The sequence below is a fragment of the Herpailurus yagouaroundi genome, unplaced genomic scaffold (genome assembly GCF_014898765.1).
Source record: "Herpailurus yagouaroundi ecotype Mexico unplaced genomic scaffold, PumYag 67793, whole genome shotgun sequence".
Lineage (NCBI taxonomy): Eukaryota > Metazoa > Chordata > Mammalia > Carnivora > Felidae > Herpailurus > Herpailurus yagouaroundi.
In genome coordinates, this window is record NW_024420586.1 from 1,479,038 (window position 1) to 1,494,259 (window position 15,222).

General features: G+C 37.2%; 1 long non-coding RNA gene across 1 annotated transcript in view; it reads right to left on the minus strand.

Annotated features, from left to right (window-relative positions):
• Nucleotides 1–15,222, minus strand: part of LOC121026048 (uncharacterized) — a 552,687-nt gene that overhangs the window by 73,403 nt on the left and 464,062 nt on the right. The window contains exon 3 of the long non-coding RNA XR_005788241.1: nucleotides 12,307–12,441. This is a non-coding gene — a long non-coding RNA (uncharacterized LOC121026048). The remainder of the gene's footprint in view (nucleotides 1–12,306; nucleotides 12,442–15,222) is intronic.

The following is a 15,222-nucleotide window of genomic DNA, read 5'->3' on the forward strand; positions in this document are numbered from 1 at the left end:
TATATATATATATATATATATATATATATTTTAAGTTTTTATTTAAATTCCAGTTGGTTACCATACTTAGTCCTTGTGTATATTAAGTGCTTAAAAAATGTTTGCTCAGTGAATTGAGTAAACTCTTATTTTCTGCCTGCTGTATGACTGGCACAATACTAAGAACCAAGGAAACAAAATTATCTAAAAGGTAATCCCCAACATTAAATGGTAGAGGTAAACATATGTACCACTATGTAGGTCAGTCTAGCAATAATTACAGAATTCTACTCAAAACAACAAAAAAAGAATTATTTTGAGATGTGTGTCAGAGGAAACAATAATTGATTTGGTCCTTGAAGTAGCAATGGACATATATATTAAGGTTGAATTCATAAATCAAAAACAGAATAATTCTAGTACATATTCTAGCTAATTTTCAGATCTAAAACTTACCTTAAGCTGGAAGAAACAGTGATATATTTTAACTCCTTGTTTTATAATTGTCAGACTAAACACTGAAAACAAATCTCACCTACTTCTAATTAGCAGATTCATGTACATTTAAAACAATTAACTATGGCAAAATACACGTAACATAAAATTTACCATCTTAACCACATGCAGGTGCATAGTTCAGGAAGGTTAAATCCATTCACATTGTTGCTCAAAACTCAAACCATCTGCAAAACTCTTTTCATCTTGTAAAACTAAAATTTTATACCCATTAAACCATAACTCCCATTTCTCCCTCCCCATATTGCCTAGTGACCAACATTCTACTTTGTATCTCTATGAATTTGACTACTCAAGGTACCTCCTCTAAGTAGAATGATACCATATTTCTCTTTTTGTGACTAGCACACACAAAATGGCTTCACTGGTGAATTCTACCAACATTTAAAAAAGAATTAATGCCAATCTCTTTGAAACTTTTCCAAAAAATTAAAGAGGAAGGAATTCTTCCAAACTCATTTTATGACTCCAGCATTACCCTGAAACTAAAGCCAAACAAAGACACCATAAGAAAATAAAACTACAGGAAAATAACCCTGGTAAATACAAATATAAAAGTGATCAGCAAAATATCAGCAAACTGAATCCAACATCACATTAAAAGGATCATTCACCACAGTCAAGTGGGATTTACCCCAGGATACAAGGATGGTTCAACATAAGCCAATCAATATGATACATTGCATTAATGGAATGAAAGAAAAGAATTGTATGATAATCTCAACACACACGTAAAAAGCATTTGAAAAAATTCAACATCCACTGATAATAAAAACTGTTAACAAATTAGACATAGAAGGAACTTAATCTCAATGTAAAAAGACCACGTATGACAAGTCTACAGCTAACATCACACTCACCTGTTAAAAGGAAAGCTTTTCCTCTAAAAGCTTTTCCTCAGGTAGACCCACAACCATATGGCCAACTAATCTTTCACAAAGTAGGAAAGCATATCCAATGGAATTAAGACAGTCTCTTCAGCAAGTGGTGCTGGGAAAACTGGACAGTGACATGCAGAAGAATGAACCTGGACCACTTTCTTACACCATACACAAAAATAAACTCAAAATGGATGAAAGACCTCAATCTAAGACAGGAAGCCATCAAAATCCTCGAGGAGAAAGCAGGCAAAAACCTCTTTGATCTTGCCCACAGCAACTTCTTACTCAACATGTCTCCGGAAGCAAGGGAAACAAAAGCAAAAATGAACTACTGGGACCTCATCAAAATAAAAAGCTTCTGCACAGCGAAGGAAACAATCAACAAAATTAAAAGGCAACTGACAGAATGGGAGAAGATATTTGCAAATGACATATCAGATAGAGGGTTAGTATCCAATATCTATAAAGAACTTATCAAACTCAACACCCAACAGACAAATAATCCAGTGAAGAAATGGGCAAAAGACATGAATAGACATTGCTCCAAAGAAGACATCCCGATGGCCAACTGACACATGAAAAAATGCTCAACATCACCCATCATCAGGGAAATACAAATCAAAACCATAATGAGATGCCACCTTCCACCTGTCAGAACGGCTAACATGAACAACTCAGGCAACAACAGATGTTGGTGAGGATACAGAGAAAGAGGATCTCTTTTGCATTGTTGGTGGCAATGTAAGCTGGTACAGCCACTCTGGAAAACAGTATGGAGGTTCCTCAGAAGACTAAAATAGAACTACCCTACGACCCAGCAATGGCACTACTAGGCATTTATCCAAGGGATACAGGTGTGCTGTTTCAAAGGGACACATGCACCCCCACGTTTATAGCAGCACTATCCACAATAGCCAAAGTATGGAAAGAGCCCAAATGTCCATCAATGGATGAATGGATAAAGAAAATGTGGTGTGTGTGTACACACACACACACACACACACACACACACACACACACACAATGGAGTAATACTTGGCAATAGAAAAGAATGAAATCTTGCATTTGCAACTATGCAGATGGAACTGGAGGGTATTATGCTAAGTGAAATTAGTCAGAGAAAGACAAAAATCACATGACTTTAGTCATATGAGGACTTTAAGAGACAAAACAGATGAACATAAGGGAAGGGAAGCAAAAATAATATAAAAACAGGGAGGGGGACAAAACAGAAGAGACTCATAAATATGGAGAACTGAAGGTTTTGGGAGGGGTTGGGGAGGGGGATGGGATAAATGGGTAAGGGGCACTAAGGAATCTACTCCTGAAATCCTTGTTGCACTATATGCTAACTAATTTGGATGTAAACTTAAAAAAATTAAAACTTAAAAAATAAAAAAAAAAGCTTTTGCTCATGAATAAGAGAAGGTACCCACTCTCACCACTCTTATACAACATAGTACTCGAAATCCTAGGTAGAGAAGGTACCCACTCTCACCACTCTTATACAACATAGTACTTGAAACTCTAGGTAGAGAAAAATAAATAAAAGGTATCAGAACTGGAAATTAAAAAGTAAAATTCTACTTGCAGATGACATGATTTTACACATAGAAAAATCCTAAACATTCAACCAAAACAACTGTTAGACCTAATCAATGAATTCAAAGAAGTTGCAGGATACAAAATTAACATACAGAAATCAGTAGTATTTCTGTATATCAACAATGAGTTAACTGTAAAAGAAATAAAGAAACCAATCCCATTTGCAATATCATAAAAAACAATATAATACTTGGAAATAAATTTAAGGTAAAAGATCTCTCATCTGAAAACTCTAAGATTTTGATGAAAGCAATCAAAGAGAACACAAATAAATGGAACTGCATCCCATGTTCATAGATTAGAAGAATTAAGATTGTTAAAATGTCAGTACCACCAAAATCCATCTAAAGATTCAATGCAATCCCTACAAAGATTCCAATGGCATTTTTTACATCAGTAAAAAACAGACACTCCTAAAATTTATATGGAACTGCAAAAGACCCTAAGTAGCCAAAGAAATCCTGAGAAAGAACACAGCAGGAGGCATCACATTTCCTAATTTCATGCTTTACTATAAAGCTATGATCATCACAACAGTTTGTTACTGGCATAAAAAACAAATAGACCAATGGAATAGAATCAAGAACTCATAAATAAACCCATACATATATGGTCAACTAATATTTGATATGGGAGCCAAGAATACTTATAAGCGTACACTTGAAACTAATGTAACACTCTAAGTTAACTAATTGGAATTAGAATAAAAACTTAAAAGGAAGAATCTTCAATAGAGAAAAGACAGTTCTTTCCATGAATGGCGTTGGGACAACTGGATATTCTCATGTCAAAGAATGAAACCGAATCCCCCTGATCATGCACCACTCACAAAAATTAACTCACAACGGATGAGAGACTTAAATGTAAGGTGTGAAACCAAGCAACTCCTGAAAGAAAACACAGAAACAAAGTTCCTTGACATGGGTCTTGGTAATGATTTTTTGAATAGGACATCTAAAGCACAAGCAACAAAATTATAAATGAACAAGTGAGACTATGTCAAACTAAAAAGCTTCTGCAAAGCAAAGGAAACCATCTACAAAGTAAAAAAGACAACCTGTGGAACAGGAAAAAATATTTGTTAATCATTTATCTTGTATGTGGTTAATATCCAAAATATATGAAGAACTCATTAAAAAAAACAACCCCTCCAAAATAATAATAACCTGAATAGACACATCTCAAAAGAAGATATACAAAAGGCTAACAGATACATGAAAGGATGCTCAACATTGCTAGTCATTAGGGTATTGCAAATTTAAACCACAATGAGATGTCACCTCACATCTTAGAATGGCCATCATTAAAGAGACAGACCTAACAACTGCTGGCCTGAATATGGAAAAAAGAGAACCCTCATGCATTGTTGGTGTGACTGTAAATTGGTACACCCAGTATGGAAAACAGTATGGAGGAGCCTCAAAAAATTTAAAACAGAACTACCATCTTATCTGGCAATTCCACTTCTGGGAATATAGCCAAAGGAAATGAAAACACTAACTCAAAAGATGTCTGCACCCATGTTCACAGCAGCATCATTTACAACAGCCAAGACATGGAAACAACCTCAGTGTCTACTTGTGGATGAATGGATAAAGAAGTTGTGGGTATACATGTACACACACACAGATTATTATTCAACCATAGAAAAATGAGGAAATCCTATCACTTGTGACAACAGGGATGGAACTTGAAGGCATTATGCTAAGTGAAAAAAGTCAGAGACTTACCGTATGATCTCACTCACATGTGGAATCTAAAAAACAAAACAAAACTCAGGGAAAAGAGATCAGATTTGTGGTTACCAGAGGCCGGGAACAGGGGACAATCAGAGGAAGGTGGTCAAAAGGTAAAACTTCCAGTTATAAGATAAATAAGTCTAAGTAGATAATATCATACAGGAAAGTCATTAAGAGAGTAAATCGTAAGAGTTATCACAAGGAGAAAGTTTTTTTCCCCTTTTTTCTTCTTTCTTTCCTTTTTATTGTATCTATATGAGAAGATGGATGTTAGCTGAACCTATAGTGGTAATCATTTCACAATATATGTAAATCAAACCATCATGATGTACACGTAAATTTATACAGTGATGTATGCCAATTATTTCTCAATAAAAATGGAAAAAAACCTTTTTACTAAAAAATCAGTTACAATAACTATGAACTAGCTTAAAAGGAAATTACAAAAATAATCCCACTTAAAATAGCAACAAAAAGAATAAAATACTTAGGACAAAGTTTAGTTAAGGAGTTAAATTCATGTATACTAAAAACCATAAAAAACTGATGAAAGAAATTAAAAAAGACACAAACAATGGAACAACATCCTGTGTTCATGGATTTGAAGACTTAACATTGTTAAAATGTCTATACTACCTGAGCAATCTACATATTCAGCGCAATCCCCATAGAAACCCCAACGACATTTTTAACAGAAATTTTTTTTTAATTCTAAAATTCATATAGAACCACAAAAGACCACAAATAGCCAAGTCAATCTTGAGAAAGAAGAACAAAACTAGAAGTTATCACACTTCCTGACTTCAAAACATATTTTTAAAAACCCCACAGTAATGAAAACACTACAGAAATGGCATAAAGACATCTAACGGCTATACAATTTCCTAAGGATTTAGATAAACTGACACAAGAATTCAAATGATTTCTATTCTTTTTTAAGTTTATTTATTTTGAGAGAGACAGAGAGAGGGGGGAGAGAGAGAGAATCCCAAGCAGGCTCCATACTGTTAGTGCAGAGCCTGATGTGGGACTCAAACTTACAAACCACGAGATCATGATCTGAGCTGAAATCAAGAGTCAGACGCTTAACTGACTGAGCCACGCAGGCACCCCTAGAATGATTTCTGCTATAGAGCAAGCACAAAGTAAGTGTTTGCAATTATAGTAACAAAGTTGTTATGAGTATTAGGTTTTCAGATTTTCCTTCATTTAAGAAATTATTAAGCACTTACCATGTGCTAGGCACTGTTTCACTCTCTGGAAACAGAGTGGGAGATAAAAATGACAAAAAACCCTCACCCTCATGGAGCTCAACTTCATGAATTTCCCTCATACCACATTACTGTTTAAATGTTTCGGTCTTTTGGGGCACCTGGATGGCTCAGTTGGCTAAGCGGCCAACTTCAGCTCAGGTCATGATCTCATGGTTCGTGACTTAAAGCCCCACATCAGGCTCTATGCTGACAGTTCAGAGCCTGCTTAGGATACTCTGTCTCCCTCTCTCTGCCCTACGCCAGCTCTCTCTCTTTCTCAAAATACATAAATAAAGATTAATTTTTTTAACGTTTCTGTCTTTCAGTACACGTAAATTCATATTTAAATGAATATAAACTGTAATCCACCCTTTGGGTTGCAAGACAGGAAACAAAGGCTTGTTGGCGCAAATTACTGCTCTACCCATAGACTTTTGCCACCTGTTAAACCAGCACTTGTAGTATTTGCCAGATAAGGATATGCTTCAATCTTGGTATCATTCTTGACACTCTCTCCCCTAAAACCTACCACAGCAAGCCTGATCCTCAAAATATATCCATGGTGATTAATGTTCCAGCTTAACAGTATGACTTAGTATTATTCAGTGATACATAATTGTCTTGTATAATGAACCAGTCTGAAACTCATACTGAAATAAAAGAAATGTTCCCAATATTTTGAAAAAAATTAAATTAAATGAAATGGATAATCTAGGAATTATAAATGCCAAAATAACCCAAAAAGAAATAGAAAATATACAAATACCAGTAACAATGTAGGAAACTAGACTGTGTCAGGGAGAAAGAACAATAACAATCCTATGTCATGAAGGATAACAAGGCCAGGTGAGTCTGCAGGAAAATCTTTACTGGATATTCAGGGAACTTAGAAGTCCTGTCTTAAACAAACATCTCAAAGAACCCCAAAATAAGAGAAAGCTAATTGCATCATTTGATGTGACTAATATAACCTTAATAACAAAACTGAGTAAGAACAGGGACGCCTGGGTAGCTCAGTCAGTTAAGCAGCTGACTTCGGCTCAGGTGGGGATCTTGCAGTTCGTGGGTTCGAGCCCCGTGTTGGGTTCTGTGCTGACAGCTCAGAGCCTGGAGCCTGCTTCGGATTCTGTGTGTGTGTGTGTCTCTCTCTCTCTCTGCCTCTCCCTTGCTCATGTGCTCCCTCTCTTGCTCGCTTGCTCACTGTCTCTCTCTCAAAAAGAAGTAAACATTAAGAAAATTTAAAAATGGGGAGCCTGGGTGGCTCAGTTGGTTGAGCGTCCAACTTCGGCTCAGGTCATGATCTCATGGTTTGTGGGTTCAGGCCCCCGCCTAGGGCTCTGTATTGACAACTCAGAGCCTGGAGCCTACTTCAGATTCTGTGTCTCCCTTTCTCTCTGCCCCTCCCCGTCTTGCGTGTGTACATGCAAGCACTCTCTCCCTCTCTTTCTCTCAAAAATGAACATTAAAAAAATTTTTTTAATAAAAAAATTAAAATTAAAAAAAACTGAGAACAGTAAGAGAAAAGAAAACAATTACAAACATCAGTATAAAAATCCTAAATAAACTTCTAGCAAAGATAATTTAGCATTGGAGAAAAAAAATGTCTGACTAGGCATAATAAAAATATAAAAACTTTCTCATTACCTAAGAGAGTAAACATGTTTATGACTTGTAGCCCCTGCCAGGGCCTCTGCTGTGAAACATACTGAAGGAAGAATCCTCACGCCTACTGCCCGCTGGTCTCTGTCCTTGTGTACTGCTGCTCACCCGAGAGTTTCTAGTCATCTCTGGACTAGTGTGCTCACCCTCTGGAGATATCAAAACATCACAGTTATTTGAGATTCCTTGTGCAAATGAGTAGAATAATCCTCTGACTACCAAGTATCGGACAGTCTCCTGGGCAGGAAAGCAGTGCTTTTTCCATCAGAGTAATTTATACAGTCTATTTAGCAATAGCCTCTTAGAATTTCACTTCCTGATGAAAGTAAACTCCAATCTGGGAAATGGTCCCCTGCCGCAGCTCCACAGTTCAATTAGCCCCATCCCCCTCTTTCCCTCAAGTTTAGACACACTCATCATCCCTTCAACTCTAACAGCTTATCTCCTTAACCTGAACCCCGACTCCAAATCCTGACACTAACTGCTGACCCACACCATGCTCCTGAGTCCCCCAACCTACCATCAATATCACATTTTCACACTGTAGACACACACGGTGTAAAAATGCCCACAGTGTTAAAATTTTGTTTCATTAAAAAAAAAAAAAAAAAAAAAAAATGCAGGAGAAAGAAATCCAGAGGCCACTGTTGAAAACTTTAAAGACTTGGTTATTTAAAATCCTCTAGGCCAGGACTCAGTTTGCAATACTTTAATACAACAAATAAACTAATGTGAATACTGCTTTTTCTTAAAAGAGGCTTTTCCTCACATTTTTGAAATTTTAAAATCAACAAAGTTTTAAAGTAGCCTTCCTAAAGCCTCTGATTTTAATGTTGTAACCTCCTGGTTTGAAGAAGAAATATAATGGTCTACAATTCAGTTCTCTTAAGTCCCATGCCAGTTTTGGCAGACACTGTTAGTTGGTTCCCCCCGCTGTTCTCACTCTCGTACCTTTCCTCAGTCTTGGTTCAAGTATCTACTCTCCTTCACAGGGCCATGTGTTTGGGGAATCAGCCCCCAAGGGATCGTTCTTGATTGGAATGGACCCACAGTGGCGGTACCATTTCCTCTGGATGCGGACTTGTTGCAGAATTATGAGGTGAGAGGTGATGGTGAGAGGAAGTCTTCTGAGTGGCAAACAAGAACATGACTTCAGAAGTGTTTCCTGGCTTGTTTGTTTGTTTGTTTTGGTGACCAAAGAAGGTCAAGGAATCTTTCTCTGGATATTGTGTTTGGATGTGACGCTTGGAACTATGGCATCCATCTTACAATCATGAGAGGAATTAACCTGAGGACCTCCTTGAAACAGGAAAGATGGCAAAACAGATACCGGAAAAACCTGATCCTTAAAGGTATCATTGAGTCTGTGAATTAACCAACCTTGGAAAGGTCTTTTTGGTCAGTGAAATAAAATGCTTCCTACTTTTGAAATTTCTTTGAGTTTACTTTTGTTCTACCTGCCATCAAAGGCAGTCGAAATGATACAGCAGTTTTAGAATGGAAATCTTATTCTGCCTTCCACTCATCTGTGCTTACAGATTACAGAATTAAGGATATATGTTAGTTTTCATTCAAGAATGTTTGAAATACATTATTTGAATTTTCATTTAGATAATTTCGTTTTTATTCAACAGGAGCAAGAAGAACTCGAGGTCCATAAAAAGAGGCATGATTAATAACCCTGCCTGATGTTGGACTATCTCCACAAAGCAGGCCAGGGAAATTCCCTCTGGATAGTTCAGGTTTTATCTATTCCTTTCTCAGTAACTCACTATCAAAGACAGAATTCTTGATTAAAAAATAAAAATGGATTCTGCCTTTAACAAGATCAGAGGCACTAGCTAAAAATGATGCCAGGAACATCCAAAGCAAATGAACACTATTTAGATGTATCGTTCACCAGAAAAATAGGAATAAAGAAGAGTTCGGCATGTTTATTCCAAACTTTTAAAAAACTCATAATGGAAAATAAAACCATTAAGGTAAGATCAAATTTAGAGGCTGCAGAACGCCATCTTTTTTTCATCTCAGCTTAGAACACTAAATAAAAAATGACAATTACATTTGCCTGTGCTTATCTCAGAGACAGCCAAGTAATGTGACTGGATGCAAGCTTATTCACTCTCATGAATGTAAATCTAAGATTTAGAGATATTGTACTGTCTTGGGCATTTGTCTCCTCTTACGGTGGTAGTCTATTCAATTTAACCGACTCATACCTAATATCTGCTGGAGTCAAGTCTAGGTACTAAGATTTTGAGAGGCAGCGTGGAGGATAGAAATGAGACAGGGACAAACAAGGCAACTGATGGGTGAGAAAAATAGTTCAAAGTTGTCTGCAATTGAATCAGAATGTTAGTTTGTGATGCTCTTTAATGCTGTATATAAACAAGACATCAAAGGGCAAAGAGAAAAGAGAACAAGTGGTTGTCTTCAGCAGGGCAAGGAAGAAAAATTTCCGAGAAAAGGTAACACTTAAACCTGGGGAAAATATGCAGGGTTCTAATATGTAAAAACTGGGGTGGGGTCTTTTCTTGCATGAAGAAACAGGTGAAAGCCTATAATTGGGAAAAATATTCACCAGTGAGAAATATTTTTTAAGTTTATTTATTTTTTGAGAGAGAGAGAGAGAGAGAGAGAGAGAGAGAGAGAGAGAACAAGCGGGGGAGGGGCAGAGAGAGAGGGAGGGAGAGAGAGTCTTGAGCAGGCACAGACCCCAATGCAGGGCTCAAACTCACAAACCACAAGATCATGAGCTGAAGTGAAACCAAGAGTCAGATGTTTGAGCCACCCAGGCGCCCCTCCAACAAGAAATATTTTAAAACCCAACACCCAATCTGTACTCCAAACCAGAAACTCCCTACAGAGTTCTCCCTAGGGATCAAGGCAACAGGATTTTATAAAATCCTAGGTGACTGCAAAGTACAACCAAGACCAAGAGTCTTCAGAATATAAAAACCTCCCTGATCGATTCTCTACTGTCTTCTCAGCACTCATCACCTAGTACTCACTGTGCTCTGCACATATGGGCTTGCTTTCTGCTCCACACTAAGCTTTTATGTCCCTTCCTCACAGCTTTACATGTCCTACTCCTTGGGCCTAGAATGTTTTCCCTCCCCAACACTCCTTCCCTGGCTCATTCTACTAGTCTATACTTTTGTGAATGTATTCTTAACTCCTGAATCAAATTTAGATCCCGCTGTCAAGTACCCATAGTTTCCCATTCAGTACCTTCTTAGTTCTTATCACATGTTATAATTATAAATATATCTGTGTGATCATTGGTTCAAATCTTTCTTGCGCATAACTCTAAGAACTGTGAGAGTGGGGAGTAGGTGAGTTTCATTCACTCTTTTGTCAACAATTTCTAAAACCATGTCTAGGGGGTAGTCGGTGTTGAAGTAAAATTTATGGTGTGAGATAATACATTAATGAACCCATGAAAGAATGAACTGGATATTTTAGGGCACATGAGGAGACACGCAAACTATTAACCATGGAATGCATGTAGACGTTTTGTCAGAACTTCCCTCCTCCCCTGGGAAGATATATTACTCAGCCCCTTCTTCACTCTCCCTTGCTCTTTCTTCTTCACAGCAGTTATCACCATTGACATATTTATATCTTTCGCATATCATCTATCTCTTTGTATTAGAATTTTTAAGCCTGTAAGAAAAGACCTTGCCTTGTTGTTTACTGCTGCATCTCCGGTATCCCAGAACAGTGCCTAGCACATACTAGGTGTTCAATAAATATTCATTAAATAAATTATGTCGTGTGTGTGTGTCTGAACAAGTGAGGGAGAGTATGTTAGAGTGAACAATCACTCAGGTTTGTCTGGAACTGATGTGAAAGTTTCGCAACTAAACCCTGAAGAGTCCAGGCAAAGTAGAATGAGCTGGTCACCTTTGACTGGATGTTGGTATGGGTTGGGAGATTAGACTGGGAAAAAAGGAAGGGTCCAGAATAAATCCAGGGTATGCAGAACATAGAAGGTCTTGGACTCGCATGTGTATACGTGTTTTGTGGGAGGATACTGATTAGACTATGAGAATACACACGATGCATTAGATTAGATGAGTAGACGGAGGAGACAGGTTCTTTTGAGGAAATTCTTTCAACGGCCCGGGAAATGGTAATGAGAATCCAGGCAAGAAAAAGGGGGTAGAAGGCAGAGGAGATACACCAGGAAATGAGATAAGCAATGGCTGAAGGTCACAGCTGAAGGAGGGAAAATTCTTTGATGAGTGACTTCTGCCTTCTGCAATTGGGCTGGGGAGGACAACGAGATCTAGTAACTTTGCAGATACACTGTAATGCTTAGCTCTGGGAGATTTGGTGATTTATCTGAGTCGTGAAAAACTGGAAGTGTCACACTGGCAGTGTTCGAGAGTGACTCAGGTACCTGAGCAGGGCTAGGTTAAGATTTCCTTAGAGGCAATTACTGATCTATCTCTTGGCAATACACAGGATGCTGAGAAAGATATGCCTACTGAGTATGTGGGCTTTTTTCCCTCTATGTTGCTGATCTATTCAAGGCAATTTCCCATTGCCAGCTCTACAACAAATGAAATTCATTTTATATTTTTTTTTTTTTGGTAACAAGAAATGCAGATTATGTGATTGATAACATTCAAAGAAAGTACTGACAATTGCCCTATCCAACAAGGTTACCTGGTTACTTGAATACTTTCAAATATCCTCTTCTTATGCAGTACAACTTCAAAAAAAGCAGAATCCACCGATCATAAAAATTGCTTCAGGTTGCCTTTACCTCTCACCAATAGGTTTCCTCTCGATGTTGTATTTCTGTAAGAAAAATGAAATTTCTCTTTAAGAAAACACTACTATGTAATCAAAGAGTTGTGTACATATTATATACATGTATCATTATACACACACATACAGTGTGTATACATTTGTGTATAAATATGTATGCATGTACACCTGAAAAGAGAAATGAAGAAATGTCATATTTGGGTTTCCAAAATATGTTAGATTACATTAATGGCTCCAATTCCTTTTTCCTCTTTGATCCCAGGCCATTTTCCATGTGGCTTTGTAGTTCCCTCTGTGAAAGACTTGAAGTCTATTCCCCCACCTTTGATTTCACATTAGATGATAGGATTTGCCTTTGGCTAGTAGAACGGATAGCACAATTTATGTGTGCAAAGTTTATAAGTGTGAAAATTATAAAAGCTCTTTTATAACTGGCCTTACTCTCTGGCACTTCTGCCACTATCATGAGAAAACATGCCCAGATTAGCCTATTGACCTCAGGAGGGGAATGACCGACAAATGAAAAATGATTTCATCTTTTGGATGAAAGATGGAGATGAGCTATTCCAGCAAAATCACAGAAGTGAACCTATAGCCTACCTATCCACAGACATGTGGGAAATAAATTCTTATTATTATATGTCACTAAGATATTGGTGGTTGATCATTACGGTGCATACTGTTGTAACAGGTGACCACTCAAGGAAACTAGAGTGGTTTTAAGAGTGAGCTATTAATTTGTACCAACCAAATAACTATGACTAACTCTCGATATTTAAAATTCATATGAAAGAAAAGAATAAGCAGTAGTTTACTTTTATTTTCATGTATCAACTATATTTTATAGAAACACAAGTAAGTTCCTAAATGTATTTCTTGACAGCTTAGAGTATTACAACGCATGACAAATTCAATTTATTTGGAGGAAAACATTATAGAAAAGGTTTTTGTGAAGGATTTTATTTTTAAAAAAATAGGATGTTTGATAACAAAATGCCTAAGAGCCAGTTCCCTCTACATAATTAATTTGCTTACCAGGTATGTGTCAACAAAACCCCTTATTTCTGTGTCAGGAGTTTCCTTTTCCTCCTTCCCCTTTACTCCTTTCTCGGCTGATCTCAATCAAGTATGAGTCCCAACAGGGTTGTAAATCCCCACTTCAATTACTAAAGTATGGTATGTGTCAACAAGACCCCATAGTGGCAAGGATAGTGATGGCTGAAGGAAAAGACCAAGTGGTAAAAAAATAAAGAGAAACCTCCACATGATTACCCTGTCAGTTCTTCTCATAAATCAGGACTCCTAAGTCTCCCCGTTCATTTCAACTTCATATTCTTTACCTTATTTCACTCTTCCTTCTCTAACCCCTGTTGCTCCTATTTTGGCCCCTTATTTTTCTTCACCTCGTGCTTCTTTAGTCCTTATCTGTGTCAGGGAAACCATCGTCTGAGGCTTACAACTGGGGAGAAGATGAGTGTGCTCTCCTGTAGTAGATATTGATGCATTTTTAAAATGGCACTCAAATTTACTTTCCCATAGATAACCACAGATTCCTAACTATTATCCAGATACTAATTAGCTATTTTCTCAAGTCAGAAATCCAAAAGGTATAAAAGTAACACTTTCAGATATGTAGGTATAAAAGTAATGCACTCAGATATGTTGTTTCTGATATGCTATGAAAATGATGCCCAGAATATTGCAAAGTCAAAGGCTAAGAAATGAAAAGAAATAATAGCTCTTTGTGAAAATCCAGGTGACTCACATTCCTAGCACAGACAGGGAGGTGCCCAGAGGTTCAATATGTACCCCAGCCCCAAGTGTACATGAAACTTCTTGATCATACTTGAAGGTTGAACAAAATTAAATGTTGAGATTTTTTGTGTGTGAGGACAATCTTTACCCCTCTTAGCAGACACCATTCAGCGATTACTAGACTGGTTAGGGTTGTTAGCTATATAATACAGACAACAGGAAATATATCAGCTTCTATTTAAATATAAGTGTTATAAGAGAATGTTAAATGAAATCTAAAAAGGGACAAAATATTCTTCTGTTACAAATTCTTACATCCCTACACATCCTATTAGAGATCAGGCAAAACACCAAGTTCAAAAAATTCATCGGTTCCAATTAAATTTGCATTAGTGACATCCACATTTATCAAAGTGAATTCTTCTTACTACAGCTATCATCTCCTACTCTCTTCTTCCTCATTATATTAAGCTGAATATCAGTATGCAGCCAATATGCCCTGTCTACTGTCAAATGTGCATTTCAACGAAAGCCTTACAAACTATGAGAAATAGACAAAAGAAACCACTTTTGTAGGTCCATGACATATCCATCCTTGTATAATCCCCTATTCTCAGACTTAACTGGGATCTAAAATATGGGTTGGAATTCAAGATTACATAACCGGTTAGTCCACATGTAAGATTTAGGAGTTTCCAATTTTAAGTTGGTTTTTGTGAAAAACTGTTCTTCTTTCTTACTGTGACCTCTATTGATAGGCCAATCCAAAATCAAATCTCCTTATGCATGAGGAAAGCTACAAATACATGTTTTGATGCCAGAGAAAATCAGAGACCTTGAATTCCCTAAGTTCAAAAGTCATTTGAGGGGCTTTTGTCATTAATCTCTCTGGTGAGTCACATTTTCCAAGACCTTTCAGACACGGGAAACTCCTAACATAGGGAGTCCTCATATGCCACTCTTGAAGAGAGCTCTAAAATGTTCCTCTATGAATTGTGGAGACTGTCATGCTTCCTAGAATAGCTCCACATTCCTAGGTAGCTGATTTGCCTGGTA